This window comes from Mustela erminea, chromosome 6 (genome assembly GCF_009829155.1).
Source record: "Mustela erminea isolate mMusErm1 chromosome 6, mMusErm1.Pri, whole genome shotgun sequence".
Taxonomy (NCBI): Eukaryota; Metazoa; Chordata; class Mammalia; order Carnivora; family Mustelidae; genus Mustela; species Mustela erminea.
This window is the reverse complement of record NC_045619.1, coordinates 90,632,125-90,648,367: the sequence shown is the minus strand read 5'-3', so window position 1 is coordinate 90,648,367 and position 16,243 is coordinate 90,632,125. Positions and strand designations below refer to the sequence as shown.

The 16,243-nt window shown below is 35.5% G+C and overlaps 2 pseudogenes; one reads left to right on the top strand and one right to left on the bottom strand.

The window, feature by feature from the left end:
• The window catches only part of LOC116593891, a 45,484-nt pseudogene extending 33,799 nt beyond the window's left edge, over positions 1–11,685 (top strand).
• Positions 11,686–14,695: 3,010 nt separating this feature from the next.
• On the bottom strand, positions 14,696–15,629 carry LOC116592458 (annotated as a pseudogene).
• Between the last annotated feature and the right edge of the window lie 614 nt (positions 15,630–16,243).

Below are 16,243 nucleotides of genomic sequence, written 5' to 3'. Positions count from 1 at the left end.
ATTCAACTAATATAAGTGAACACACTCTATAATTTATATGACACTAGGATATATAAATAGCTGCTTTATTTATTTTTGTTTTAGTTGGCATTAATTTCAGACTTTGGGAAGGATGCTCATGGTAGCTGTGATTTTTCAAAGACAATTTATTTCAGTGATATTTAGGACTTTTATTATTTATCTCACTTAGTCCTTAAACACAGTTATGAAAGTTTTATTCTCTTATTCTATCTCCCCATTGAAGAACTGAGGTTCGTAGAGATGGCATACCTTACACAAATTCACATAGCTAGCAAGTATCAAATATAATCTTAGGCTTCCTGAAATTAAAGTCTGTCCTCTTGAACACAATATCCATAGCCTATCTCCAAATGGCAACACACATAGCCATAGTAACTTCCTGTTCTTAACTGAAAATGAATTAATTGTTACATTAAAACAAAATATACTGTCCTGTTTTTATACTTTTTAATATATCCAGTTGCAAATCCTAATCCCAATATACTCCATTTAATTTGACTAAAGTTGAACTAATGAGTCAATAATAAGGCTTGAGAGACTTTCACTGCCTTCTATATGCTAGGCTTAACTCTGCTTTTCATACAGGTTCACAAACACAGATTGCCTGTAATAGTAAAATATTGGCAAATCTCATCATTGTCATCTAGGGGAACAAGCATTTCTGATAGCCTTCCTTTGCCATTGAACAATGGTGTTTTCTATCATAAATATTTTTGTCTTGTTCTTCCCATTTTTTCCCAGGACGAATATACATATTTAACTATAGAGAGTTAGAAAGAGCCAAATACATAAAGGACAAAAAGGAAATATCAGTAGGTGTGTTAAAACTTTATGTCATGGTTTTTACACAGATTTAACTTGTACAGAGTAGTTAATATGTTATGTGTTCCCTGGCTCAAGGGAAATAATTCAGTGAATCAAAATTGCCAGAAATAGGGGAACCTGGGTGTCTCAGTGGGTTAATCCTCTGCCTTTGCCTCAGGTCATGATCTCAGGGTCCTGGGATCAAGCCCCACATCAGCATCTCCACTCAGTAGGGAGCCTGCTTCCCTTCCCTCTCTCCCTGCCTCTCTACCTACTTGTGTTCTCTGTCTGTTAAATAAATAAATACAATCTTTAAAAAATTGCCAGAACTGGAATGTGTACAAACGCTAAAGAATATAAAACATAGTACACATTAGTATTGAAGTTGAAACAGGAAGCTTGAGAGATAGTGTCCAATGAGATAGGAGAAATAAAACCCAACAGCAAGCAACAACAACAAGCACTAAGTGTGAAGTTTGTTTCCTTTGACATTACTTTTCAGACAGAGATTAGCAACCAAATATCTTAATTCCTAATGCAGATCTCTGTTGAATGCATCTCTACTCATTGGCATGTTTTTTAAACTGGTGATCTACTACCTTGTACTAAGTCAATTCACTCACTCCATTATTTTTAATCTGACTTCTAATAAGAAGTTTTGGTGTCATAATACCGCTCATATGTTTTTATTTTTTATTCTCACTCTATTGCTCACCACCAACAGCAGTTGAAGAATTTCTTATTTTAGTTAATGTTCTATTTTATATGCCAAGTACAATAATAGGAGTTAGTACCACCTCTGACTAGACTATAATCATATATTCATGTCCAAATGAGATAGTATGAATGAAAAGCACCAGTAAAATTGTGCAAGTCCTTAGTCAAAGCTATGCAAAATATGGAGGTCTTTAGTGAGTTTCAATTGTGTATATAATAAAGCAAATAATTTTTTGTCAGTTTGTTTTGTTTTTCGAATCAGGTTATGATACTGGCTGTTATAGCTGAAGACCTCAGGCAAATAGTACAACTTTTTTGAACATCTATTTACACACTTGTAAAGAAGAGATAATTAGTCTAATTTGCCGTATACCTGTGAAGATTAAATATGATGTGGTTTAGGACATATCTAGTTCAGCATAAGGCACAATAATAATGTTCTCTATAGAATAGATTTGTATGGAATTCCCATCAAATGTTCTGGTGGCATGAGTGTAATGATGACTGCCTAACTATTCACCTAGTATATATTTAAAAATAATGCAGTGGGATGCCTGGGTGGCTCAGTTGGTTGGACGACTGCCTTCGGCTCAGGTCATGATCCTGGAGTCCCTGAATCGAGTCCCACATTGGGCTCTCAGCTCCATGAGGAGTCTGCTTCTCTCTCTGACCTTCTCCTCGCTCATGCTCTCTCTCACTGTCTCTCTCTCAAATAAATAAATAAAATCTTTAAATAAATAAATACATGAATAAATAAAAATAATGCAGATAAAGAAGGAGAGTATGTAAAAAATGGCACGTCACATGCCTTAAGCATAACTAGAAAACAGAAGACATATGACCTCAAATCATTTGTAGTAATAGAAACACTCCAGCCAACTTGCTGAATTGGAGAATTGGACAGACACTGAAGATAGTGTGCAAAAAATATGGTTGTTACAGATAATTTCATATTTTTTATAATTTTAGGAAAACCATGATATTAGTAAATAAAATTAAGAGTTTATTAAGACAGTGTTTACTCATTCACCATTACAGTATGCAATACAATATTTTTATTATTCAGAACAATCAGAAAATAACTTATATTTTATAATAAATCAGTCAGAAAGTGGAACCTACAGACAGTTTGAAGGAAAGCCACAACATGATTATTTTCAGTTTAAAGAAAGCTTCAACAAAGTGCTCAGCCTTGCAAGCATCTCTGAGATGGATATGGGAGGATATTGTAGAAGTTGAAATTTTATTTTTTCTTTGTTGAATCTTCACGATGACATCCATTCATGTTAATATATATTTTCATTTCTTTCTCAACAACACTGTTAAGTAAGTTTTTGTAAACTTGTTTTACTTGCTGTTTCACCAGGACATAAAATAAAGGGTTCAATGTTCAGGGCGGGGGCCATTGAGGTGTTGAGAATAGATGCTCCTTTGGTCAGTGATGCTCTTTCTTTTGCTGAAGGCTTGACACACATGAATATACAGCTCCCATAAGAGATGGAAAGGACAATCAAGTGAGAGGAGCACATGGAGAAAGCCTTTTTCCTCTGACTAGCAGATGGGATTCTCAGGATGGTGCTAAGGATGCACAGGTAGGAGAGAATCACTAATGCCAAAGTGAAGAGCAGAGCGACAAAAGCAAAGTAAGAGCCAGTCATCTCCAAAAGCCATGTGTCTGAGCACAAGAGTTGTAAGATGGGGAAACAGTCACAAGAGAAATAATCAATTACATCAGAACACAGAAATCTAGCTGGAGGATGAGCATGAGTAGTGGGAAAATGCTAAGAAATCCTCCTAGCCAGGACCCAAAGACAAGCAGGGTGCAGATTTTTTTGCTCTTGATGGTGATATACTGAAGAAATTTGCAGATGGCAATGTAATGATCAAAAGATATGGCAGTGAGAAGGAAAAAAATTCAGAAACACCCATGAAGATAAAGAAAAATAGTTGAGCTAAACAATCGTTATAGGAAATGGTCTTGATATTTATAATGATTGCCCCCCAAAATCTTGAAATAGAGACACTGGTGAATGTAATTTCTAAGAAGTAGAAATTCTGCAGGAAGTAATATATAGGAGTTATGAGATGACAGTCAATCAAGATGAGGATGATGCTGGTTAGGTTTCCAGTGACACTTAATACATAAACGGCAAATAAAAAGATATCGCTGTGGCTCATCTGAGATGCCTAAGGGAATGAACTCTGTAATCATTGTATTATTTCTGATGCTGCTTTTTATTTTCTTTAAGCAAAATCTACTGTTGAAAAATAAAACAAAAAGAAAAAGTAGAATAGTAAAGGAATTGAATAGTAGAGGAATAAAATAGTAAAGGAATTAAAGATTTAAATGTTCATATTTGCTTCTTTTTTTAAGTTTTTTATTTAAATTCCAGTTGGTGGGATGCCTGGGTGGCTCAGTGGGTTAAGCCTCTTCCTTTGGCTCAGGTCACTATCTCAGGGTCCTGGGATTGAGTCCTGCATCGGGCTCTCTGCTCAGCGGGTAGCCTGCTTCCCCTCTCTCTCTGCCCGTCTCTCTGCCTACTTGTGATCTCTCTGTCTGTCAAATAATAATAATTTGCTCCAATATACCTTCTGTCCCTCTCTCTCTTTCTTCTTCTTCTGGGATCCCAATTATTCTAATATTGTTTCATCTGATGATATTACTTTATCTCTTGATCCCCTCATGATCCAGTATTTATTTATCTCTCTTTTTCTCAGCTTCTTTATTCTCTATTATTTGGTCTTGTATTTTACTCATTCTCTCTTCTGCCTCATTTATCCTAGCAGTTAGTGCCTCCATTTATGATTGCTTCTCATTAGTAGCCTTTTTGATTTTGACTTGGTTAGATTTTAGTTCTTCTATTTCTCCAGAAAGGGATTCTCCAGTATTTTCTATGTTTTCTTCAAGCTCAGCTAGTATCTTTACATCAGTTCTGACATCTTACTAATGCCCATATTAATTAGGTCCCTAGCAGTCAGTACTGCCTCTTGTCTTTTTTTTTTTTTTTTGAGGTGAATTTTTCCATGTTTTCATTTTATCCAAAGAAGAATAGATGAATGAGAACAAGAGAACCAACTGCTAATAGAGTAACGACAACCCCAGAAAAATATACACTAAACAAATCAGAAGAGACAGGAAACCAGGGGAAAAAGAAAGGGGAAAAAATAGAATATGATCAGGCTGGTGAATAGAATAGACACACAAAACTAGATTTTGGGTGTATTTTGGTCTGTTAGAAGAAATTGCCTCCCCAAATTTTAAAGAAGGAAAAAAAATATATATATATATGGGTAAACATGATGAAGGGATGCAATATGACTGTAAAGATAAAAATTGAAAAATATTTTTAAAAAAGAATTGATAAAAAGTTTATTGAGAAAAGAATTTTCTCAAAATTTTTAAATTTAAAATTGCTATTCTTAAAAAAAATTTTTTTAAAAAGAGAGAGAATGCGATGAGGCAGAGCACTAGAATAAAGCCATATACTAGATTTATGATATATTTTTTCTGTTAGAAGAAATTGTATCCCAAAATTTTAAAGAAAAAAAAACATATATATACAAAAAATAAGGCTAAATACAGTGAAGGGATAGTCTGTGACTGTAAAAATGTAAATTAAAAAGCTTTTAAAAAGCTTTTAAATTAATTTCAACCATAAGATGGTTGAAAAAGGAAAAAAGAAAAATTCCAAAGAAATAGAAAAATAAAAAATGATAATTAAAAAAATTAACTTTTGAAACACTAAAAACATGGGAAAATTTTTAGGTGTACAGTTTATGACATTAAGTACATTCACTTTGTTGTGCAATGATCACCACTATCCATCTCTAGAATTTTTTCATCATCTTAAACTGAAACTCTATACCATTAAACAACAACTCTGCATTCTCCCCTGTCCCCCAGCAGAGTTTGGTACCACTGTTCTACTTTCTGTCTGTATGAATTTGGCTATTCTAGATTCTTCTATAAGTAGAATCGTATAATATTTGTTTAAAAAAAAAAAAAGGAATCATGGGACAAAAGCCATGAATTTTATGTGCTATTTTCCTCTAGCACTGAAGTTTTAGAGTTCTCATTGATTGGTTAACTTGGTCTTGGCTGGATATTCTTGTTGATCTTCTTGGGGATGGTCCTGTTGCAGTGATTAACAAATGTGTTTGCCTCAGGCAGAATTGTACCTCCCTTGCCAGGGGCCAGGTTTAGTCATCTGCTCTGGTTTGGTCTTGGTGGCTTTTGTTCTCTGAGAGCTTTCAACGCATCTTTGAAAGATGAGAATGAAAATGGTGACCTCCCAATCTCTGGCCCCAGTGGACCTAAGAACTCAGGGCCCAGCTCTTCAGTGAGCCCTCAGAGAAAAGCAGTCAGTCACTCCTCTCTCCCTGGTCTCTGGCCGCACTCCATGATTACCCGGCCTGTGACCAAGCTTTAGTATCTCTGGCACATGGCCCTGTTTGGAGTTTCCAAACCCAGCAGATTCCTACCATGAGTTCCCATGCCATTCCTCCCTGGGGAGGAAGGGAAATCTCTTTGGATCTGTTGTTTTCTGGGTCCCTGCTTGAAGAATAGTGGCTCTACTACGCTACAGATCATGAATTAGGGTAACCCAGACCTTAGAGCCCACTTCTCAGCTCTGTCTTTGCAGCCAGCTTCCCCACTATGATACTTGGGAGCTCTGTCACACTCAGGCACCCCTGGTCTTTCTGTGACACTGAGGGTCTTGAGACCACACTGTCCCAGTGAGGTTCCATGCCCCCCTCCTCACCGCCTCCCCCACCATCCGACCGCTTAGCCACTGTAGTGATGTCCCTCAGCAGAGTAGGATTCTATAAGTTCTGATTTTGTGCTCTGCTGGCTTGGTGTTTGCAAATTGCCTCAGATACACTTCTCTGCATATCCTACCTTCCAGGAGGTGACCGCTTTTCTATTCACGGGATTGCTGCTATTCTTTTCCTCTATCTCCTGTTGAGTTTGTAGATGTTCAGAGTCATTTGATAGCTATATAGATGAATTCCTGGGACTGAGGAAATTTAGGTCTCCTACTCCTCTGCCACCTTGCTCCCAATTAATTTTATTAATTTTTTTCTTCAAAGAATGAGCTCCTGGCTTCATTGATATGTTCTATTGATTTTTTTTTTTTGATTCTTTGTCATTTTTTGGTTCTATGTGATTTTTTTTTCTGCTCTAGTATTTATCATTTCCTTTCTTCTACTGGCATTAGGGCTCATTTGTTGTTCTTTTTCTAGCTTTTTAAAGTATGAATTTAGATTGTTTATTTGAGTTTTTTCTTGCATCATATAGTAGGGCTGTATTGGTGTATACATTCCTCCCAGAACCACTTTTTCTTTTCACAAGGGTTTTGGGCTAATGTGTTATCATTTTCATTTGTTTCTAGACATATATATATATATATATATATATATATATATATATATATATATTCATTACGTCCAATGGGTTTCACATCTTAGTTTTTTTCATTTTTCATTCAGGGTTGACTAATTTTTAGCTCTTCTATCTCTGTGGTAGTGGCCTCCCTGAAGTCTTATATGCTTTTCTTAAGCACAAGTAATATCTTTATGATTATTGCTTTAAATTCTGGATCAGGCATATTACTTATATCTGTTTCAGTTTGATCCCTGGCCATGACCTTTTCTTGTTCTTTCTTTTGAGATGAATTCCTCCATCTTGGCTTCTTGTCTATGTCTCTTCTTCTGTGTGTTATGCAATCTTATTATGTTTTCTGCTCCTGATATTAACATATTTATGAAGAAGAATTCATATAATGTCCATGTCCAGTGCTCCAGGATGTGTCTCTGGTTGTGCGCTGTGTGGACTCTGCTCCTATGTTATGGCAGCTCTTTTCCTCAGGTCAGTCCTCTGCAGTGTTTCTCCTTGTATCCAGTGGGGAGTGTTTGGACCTTTGCCAGAGTGTGGTTGAGTTTTAACCAAGTGTCTTCTGGTCTGCTTGCTAAAAGATACCTGAGGCTATTTCCATTAGAGCTGAAGCTTTGCAGAATTCTAGTCAGTAGATGTGCTGTGTGCAGGGGTTTGTGCTGGTCTGAGGGCCCACCAAGCTCGTCCTAATGACCTACATTGGTTCTTTGGAAAGGGTCTTTCCAGTCTGGGACTAATACTGTCATCTAAGATCATTTTAAGAAATGCTTAACTGTCCAGACGCCTGTCCAAGTCTGTAATGTCTCATTTGTTCTCTAGATCCTTCTGAGGTTTCAGAGTTTTCAAAAGGAATAATATCTACTCCTAATTACCAATTATTTTAATATGTTAATGAGCTTACTAAAATTCTTTACCTACAAAATTTCTGGGAGGGAATTATTCCACTTTCCATCATCTGTCCTTTCTGTGGTCATAAGATACCGATTCTTTTTGGCTGTATATGTTGGATGCTAACTTTCATTCTAAAAAATTTACATTGGGCAAAACTGAAGCATAAAGTAGATCTGCTCAGTATTAAGACACATGAAATAAAGTGTTTTAAATTTTGTACAGGAATGATTACATGATGTCCTGATATTGACTATATTAAAGTAATCATTAAAAGATATTTAGATAAGAACATAAAACCATCATGTGGTCCTATCAGTCACCAATTAATGTTATAATGAACAAAAATGTATGAAACTCTTACTAAATTGTAGCAGTTTTAAGAATGTCTTCATTTATGTATTTCATATAAATTGTGTGGCTTAATTTTATTCACATATACCATTGAGCATAATTGAGATTACTTGTATAAAGCACAAATTTACCCTATTAAAGCAAACATATATTCCTGAAAGAAAGTATTAAAGACATATTTTGTGGTAACTATGACTGGTTTAGGCAAGGTCACTTTTAATGGCTTCTTTAATTTGTTTAAACATAAGTGCTTTTTCAAGGGTCTTTGCAATCTGTTTGTCCTCTGCCATCTTGTATTTATAAACAAATACTTGAAATATTGAAAATAAAGAATAATTCCAGGAACTTCTCTATAATTTCATACAAAGGGCATAGATAAACTCATTTCCACACCTTAACCCAACTTTCACTAAGGATCTAAGGTCCCAGATTACCCTACGATTTGTCACTTAAAGAGGTATTATTTTAACACTTAAAATGAAGCCAGTTATAGTTAAAATAAGGGTTAATACAATGTCTTTCCAAGCTTGTTGGGCAAGATGATATGATCTTAGTAATGTTAATGATTCAAGCTAGCCATAATTTTATCTGCTTTCTTAACAATGGATGCAGGGGATTAGCTGAATGGATAAACAAAAGGTACCATGGAGTTTTGTGTTCTCAAGACACCAGCATTAACCTGTAGTCCAAATTAGGACATAATTTAGATATAATATTTCAGCGATAATGGCCTGAAATTAGAGCAGAAAAATAATAGAAGAGTTTAAATTTCTATAATAGTCCATAACTGCACAAGGATAAGAAACTTAACAGTTGGATAACACAGAATAACAATTTCTCAATAGCAACAGATTAATTTGTGAACAAGTGAATTTTTTCTCTAATCTTAGGGAAAATATTAAAAATTCATTGTGTTGGTTTAGACTGGGGCTGAGATCTCTATCCTTCTACACCATAAGAGATGTCAGGCTTGCCTTTATGTTTTGTATCTTCCCACTGAATTGTGACTTAGAACACCTGACCATGATTAGAGTCATTACCATTTATTCATTCAATGATAGACTTTTAGATGTTTATTATGTGTTGAGCTAAGCTTCGTTTTGGAGAATACAAAGATGCTAACAACAGCTGTATGTGTAATTTTCTTCTTACAGCAAAGGGTGAGAATTCTACATTATTTTAGAAATCTCAGATTCTTTTTTTCATATCTGATAGAAGCAACAAACACTCCACCCCACTCGTCTTCTTGTTCACTGTAATGATCTGAGAAGACATCTATAATATTTAATTTATATTCATTTTTAAGACATATTTATTTTCTACTGAAACCAGGATGCAGAGGAGTAAGTGCCCCTTGCTCTGGGGTTCCAAAGAGACCAGGTTTGGCCACTCATTGCTGACAAAATACAACGGCAAAGAAATGCATGGTGGTGAAACAGGAAAGGAATTTATTTCAGTGACACTAACACCAGGAAGACAGTGGACTAATATCTCAAAGACTCTGTCCAAAGTGCCAAAGTCCTCCCAGACTTAACAAGGGAGATGTGGGAAATGTGAGCTGGTAGGGGAAGGCAGGCAGTAATTGAAATTGATCATTGTCTTGGAGATATTCTTGTGGAGTCTTGCTGACTGCACAGTTCTTATGGCTTGAGAGGTTAATTTCAGTTCCCATCCTAGAAAACCCAGTCATAGAAAATTATTCAAACAAGGTATCAGAGGAGAACAATAATAATTTCAAGAAGGGGATATCAACAATTTAGAAAGGAATAGGCTTTTTGAGATCTCCATCCTTTTGTTGATTAATTTAACAAATATTTTAGTAAGTGGCGGCACTATGGTAAGCCCTTTGGTAGGCAATAATGAACAAAGTATCCCATTTTCTAGCAAAATGTTCATAGTCTGTGAAGATCTAGCATTGAGAAAGATGACATTCCAGAATATGGTGAAACTTCTAATCATATCGATAAGCATACTGTACCATGAGGCTCATGTCCTATTTGACTACAAATTCAAACAATACAAAGCCAATTTTATAGATGGAGGAAAGAGGGCAATGAGAATTTCAGGACTTTAGCGTTGGAGATCTACCATCAGACAGAGTGGTATAGGGCATGATGAACACCAAAGAGATCTGATTATTTAAGTATACAAAGACTTACTGTGACTCAAATCAGACTGATGGAGAATGACTAAGTATTATCTATCAGTGAGAGAATCTGTTGTTAATCCCATATTCTATCGTTATGGCTGCAGTTGTTGTTGTGGATAACTCAGTGCTCAATCCAAAAATGACAGAAACTCTTGCCAACGAGAAATGATATTATCAAACTGGCATATGTTACATCTGAGATTACCAGTGGAAGAGTTTGGGATTCTAAGATTCTTTAGTGAAAGCAATTTTCTGCATGAAAGTTTAGGGATTTAAGTTTAATTCCAAGAGAGTAGTTGTCTTCTGAATTTTTATTTCCTAAGATATTTCGGAGAGAAATCCCCAAAAGCCAAAACTGGCATTTTAGATGAACTTATTTAGTACTCTTGTGAAGGAAGTGCTTTTGTGGAAAAAATAGCATCCTATTCTGACATTCCAAGATTTTTTGGTATATGTTCATGTTGCAAGATTTCTCACCTCCCCCAGCAATTGGTACAATGGCTTCTTTGTGAGGAACAGCTTTGATCTGAATCACTGTTCAGATGCATATTGGCCATATATACATTATTTGTTTCCTATGAATATCTGTCTCTTTCTTTAAAAGGAGGAGAAAGCATATTCACTTAAAGGGATTGTTAATATCTTGTGGGGGGTAAGCAAAATGTTAAACAGAGTTTAAAACATATAATGTTGCTATTGTGTCATGAGGCACCATGAGCAGCTAAGTCTCCAAGTGACACCTTTGTACTGGTGGTGTGGGAAGTCCTGAATGGGAATCAGTGCCAGTGTCAGAAGTTTCTGGATGGTGGATCTGCAGATCAGCTTGAAGAACTATAACCTACAGAAGGATAAATGCTTCTCAGACATATTAGGCTCAAGTCCACTCCCTGCCACAAGTTTTGGGGGACCAGCAACACTGTGATGAGTCCAAGGTTGTGGATATTCCCCACATGGGCACTGAGACACTGAAGAAACTCAACAAGAATAAAAAAAAAAAAATAGTCAAGAAGATGAGCAAGAAGTGTGATGCCTTATTGGCTTCAGAATCTCTGATCAAGCAGATTCTACAAGCTTTGGGTCCAGGCCTGAATAAAGCTGGCAATTTCCCTTCCATGCTGACCCACAATGAGAACATGGGGCCCAAAGTATATGAAGTAAAGTCCACAGTCGAATTCCAGATGAAGAAGTTGCTATGTCTGGCAGTGACTTTGGTCACATGAAGATGGCAGATGATGAGCTTGTGTGCAACATCCACTTAGCTGTCAATTTCCAGGTGTTGTTGCTTAAGAAGAATTGACAGGAGGTCTGGGCTTTATACATCAAAAGCATCATGGGCAAGTCCCAGCACCTGTACTAAGGGACGTCTCGATAAACTTCAGTGCTAACATAAAAAAAAAAAAAAAAAAAATAAAGAAAGAAAAAAATGTAATATTCATATGAGAAACACTAGTATTGGTTTTATAACATAATTTTTTTCTGTGCATAATGAATTGAGTCAATAAAATCAGCTTCTCATGGAAAGTATAAAAGAGAAGTAATGACTCCTTTCAGTTTTCTCTTTCTATCCACACTATTCCCATTCACTTCGCTCACTTTAATACCTGTCATTTGCAATCATTATTCTCTTTGCCCAGGATATTCATTTATTAATATTTTTTACTTTTGTTTGGAATTCTTATTGCATTATTGCAAATGCTGTGAGCAGTCCTATATTTTATATTCATATGGCCCTGGGTATATGTTTTTATAAAAGATTAATAATCCCATACCTAAATGTCTACTTTTTTATCTGTTGCTCAAAATCTTATAAGGTGGTGATGGTGTATTCTAATAATCCAAATGGCTAGTGCATGCCTGCAATGTAGTTGCTTTCAAAGTCTTTTCAGAAATAACATCTGAATGATTTTCCCTACAAGAATTAGGAGGAAATTATAAGAGACCCTTAATCTCAGGAAACAAACTGAGAGGTTTGCTGGGGAGTGGGGAGGGAGGCGTAGGGTGTCTGGATGGTTGACATTGGGGAACGGTATGTGCTAGGGTGAGTGCCGTAAATTGTGTTAGACTGATGATTCACAGACCTGTACCCCTGAAGCAAATAATGCATTATATATATATTAAAAAAAAATGCGACAACAAAGGCAAAGAAGACAGAATGTGAAGAGCTGAAAAAAATGTTGATCATTTGTTCCTATAAAGCATTAAAAAGTACAATAGGTAAGAAAAAAAAAGAGGAAGAAATTATATTTGTGAGTTTCCTCATCTATAATTATAATATATTATATGTAATTATATATAATTTTAAGAAGCTGTTAATGTCCACATAATAGGTATTAAATATAGTTATTGGCTTTTCTTTTAGTTTACATAGTTTGTGCATGAACTTAATTTGTCAAATACATCACAGTGTTTCCTAATGTAAATTGATAAATGCCTGAAAAAGTCTTAAAAATCTTGACTGTGGTCATTGATATAAATTCCTTCAAAATAGATCTGAGATAGTAGTCGATATGGTGTGGTAGCAGGTTAAACGAAGTGTAAGATGAATGTATGATCCACAATGCAGTAATGCCTTGCTGGAGAGTCTTGGAGACTACCATAATCCTATTCTCAAAAACCCTTCTTACAGGGGCACGAGGTTGGCTCAGTAGTTAAGTGTCTGCTTTCCATTCAGATCATGTTTCCAGGGTCCTGGGATTGAGCCCCACATCAGGCTCCCTGCTTGGTGGGAAGCCTGCTTCTCCCTCTTCCACTTCCCCTGCTAGTGTTCCCTCTTTCACTGTGTCTAACTCTGTCAAATAAATGAATAAATATTTAAAAAAAATTCTTACTGAGGAGAGAGTGTGACTTTATTTTTTTAAACAGATGTGATAATGACCAAGAAATAAAATAAAGGTGAAAATTAAGATAATACCCAAAGCAGACAAGGTTTGTCTTACGCATGTGACTTTAAGGTTAAAAAGAATCGACGTTTAGCAATTATTGTGAAACTGACACTAATTGTGCTAAGGCTGGAAAACTGACATTTTCTTTGACAATGATAACATTACCTGGCTGATAGGCTTCTCGTGCTTAAGGTGCTGCATTGATCAAGTTAAATTTTAATTTCATGTTGTTTTTCTCCCCCACTAGAATCTGAGATAAGTTAGAGCAAGAATCCTCCTTCTCATCACTGAATCCCCAAAGCTTGCCATAAGTAAGAAAAGCCTGAATGAATTCATTAAACATTACAAAGTCCTTTAATGTAATAATCCTAATATTGAACATGAGCTTTTATTCCTAATTTACTACAAGTGAAAGTCAGGGTGAAGATGAAAGTAACCCAACTAGTCTGGGTTTTGAGATGAAAGGAAAGTGATTGAAATGCCAGTTCTGAAAGCTGCAATCTCTGTACATTGAAATTTCAACCTCAATTTCATCATGTTCATTCACCTATAAATCAGAAGCAATAATGTTCGCTTTCTAAGAAGTTTTGTAAAATAAATACTGCATATGATTTGCTTAATACAGAGTAGTGCGTGTAGAATATTATCAGTAGATGTTATTTCTCTTCCGTACTTCCCAAAACCCTAATGTCAGTTCTAGATGCCACAAATAAAGCTCGGTTCTCCAGAAAGGTGAACTTCAAGTGATTTATCATAGTTTCATCCATTTTATACATCTGGTGTGTTTTTACATTGTCTGCTCTTTGCCTATTTTTAAATTTTTACTAAGAGAGATTAGTAATTAATAACACCCCATAAAATTGTTGGCAGGATCAAATGAGTCAATACAAAGAAAACAATAGCTTTAGAAGGTAGGAATTGCTGAAAATTTTTATGTTATCTTCTACCCCCTTCTAGCTCCTTTCTCTTCCTCCTCATTAGCATCTTAATTATTATCAATGATATAAATATTTTTAGTATGTATGAGTCTCTAATCTTTTAATATTTTGAAGTACAAATTTGGATTTTATTCCCAGTCCTCCGGTGATTGTGTTTACTTGATTTCATGGAAATGACAAAGTGAATCAAAGTTTTCTAATAACATTCATTTCTATTACTGGGTAAGAATGAAAATTCAGAAATCCATATCAAACCTGACACTCTTTCCATCAAACTAAATGCCCAGTGTCTCTTCAAAGGCAAACCACTACCATTCAAAATCACAATCATTAACCCAGATGTTTTAATGCATTGAACCCAGAATTTACAGAAAATTCTGAAACAATATTCAGTTCCTCAAATGTATTGAGGTCAAGGATTGGAAAGTTTAATATGGGAGTGGAAAAATGGGGAAAATACATAACTCTAGTAAAGAAAAGGGAGTTTTGAGAAAGTGTGAATTATAGTATTTACAAGAACATCATACTTTTAATGCTCCTTATACTTTCATTTACTGGAGAAAAGCATAACCTTTTGGATAGTGTCTTTAAAGGCTTGCTTTACTTGCTGGTTCCTGAGAGTATATATAAATGGATTCATCATAGGAGCAACAGAAGTATTCAGAAGAGCCACTCCTTTGATCAATGATGTCTTTTCTTTTGCAGAAGGGTTGGCATAAATGAATATGCAGCTTCCATAAGAGATGGAAATGACAATCATGTGTGAGGAACACGTAGAAAATGCCTTTTTTCTCTGACTGGCAGAGGAAAGTTTCAGAATTGTTCTAATGATGAACATGTAGGACAAAATTATTAATGCCAGAGTGAAAAGCAGAATCACTATGGCAGAGTAAAAACCAATCACTTCTAAGAGCCATGTGTCTGAGCAAGATAATTCCAAGAGGGGAAAATAATCACAAGCACAGTGATCAGTGGCATTGGAGCCACAGTAATCTAACTGGAGAAAAAGAATAGTGGGAAGATATTTAAGAATGCTGCCAGTCAAGCACAAAAGACAAGTAAAATGCAGACTCTTTTGTTCGTGATGGTGATATAATGCAAGGGTTTACAGATGGTAACATAGCGGTCATAGGACATGGCAGTTAGAGGGTAAAACTCAGTTATTCCCATGAAGATGAAGAAAAACAACTGAGCTGTACAATTATTATATGAGATCATCTTGTCTCTGGTGATAATTGTGCCCAGAAATCTAGGAATACAGACAGTTGTAAAGGATATTTCTAATACAGAGAAGTTCCTGAGGAAGAAATGCATGGGGGTCTGCAGATGGGAGTCAGTCAAGGTGAGAGTGATGATGGTCAAATTACGAGTGACACTTAATATATATGTGATAATTAAGAAGAGAAAAACATAGTGTCCAGCTGTGGGTCATCTGATAGCCCTGGAAGAATGAATTCTGTGGGTACTGTGCGGTTTTTCATTGCCAATCCTTTCTTTCCCCCTTTAGAGCAGAAACTGTGTGTTCCCCTGTAGGACATAAAAAGTTAAAACAGGATTGAGGTTAGAGTACATAATCTTAAAAATATCCACAGTGATGAATAATCTATGAAAACCAAAATCAAATGTTTTCCTTCAGCAACTCCCCAAATTCTACTGGACCTCACATTCAAGTAATACATATTATTTGAAGTTAAATACTGACTTTCTTTTGTTGAAAATGCACTGTCATGGGCCATGGGTAAAAAAAAAAAAATCTTATGCTAACATTTAAGCAGAAGCTACTTATTTTAATGTTTTTAAAAATAATATTCTAATTATTCCTGAAAACATTTAGCTCCTTTTTTATAAACATGAAAATACTCTAATTGACATTTTTCTTTTCCTCAATATTATAAAAACTAGTCTGGATTATGGATAATTTAAATACAGGGTGTCAAATCTCACTGGAGTTATTTAGGCCTACCTCCACATTTTATATTTGGATACCTACATTGTTTAGGAAACTTTCACAAGGTTAAACAATTAGTAACCATAGTAATCATCTCACTGTAGAATGTACATGTTTATCCATGGGAATGTTTTGTTGGCATTCTCT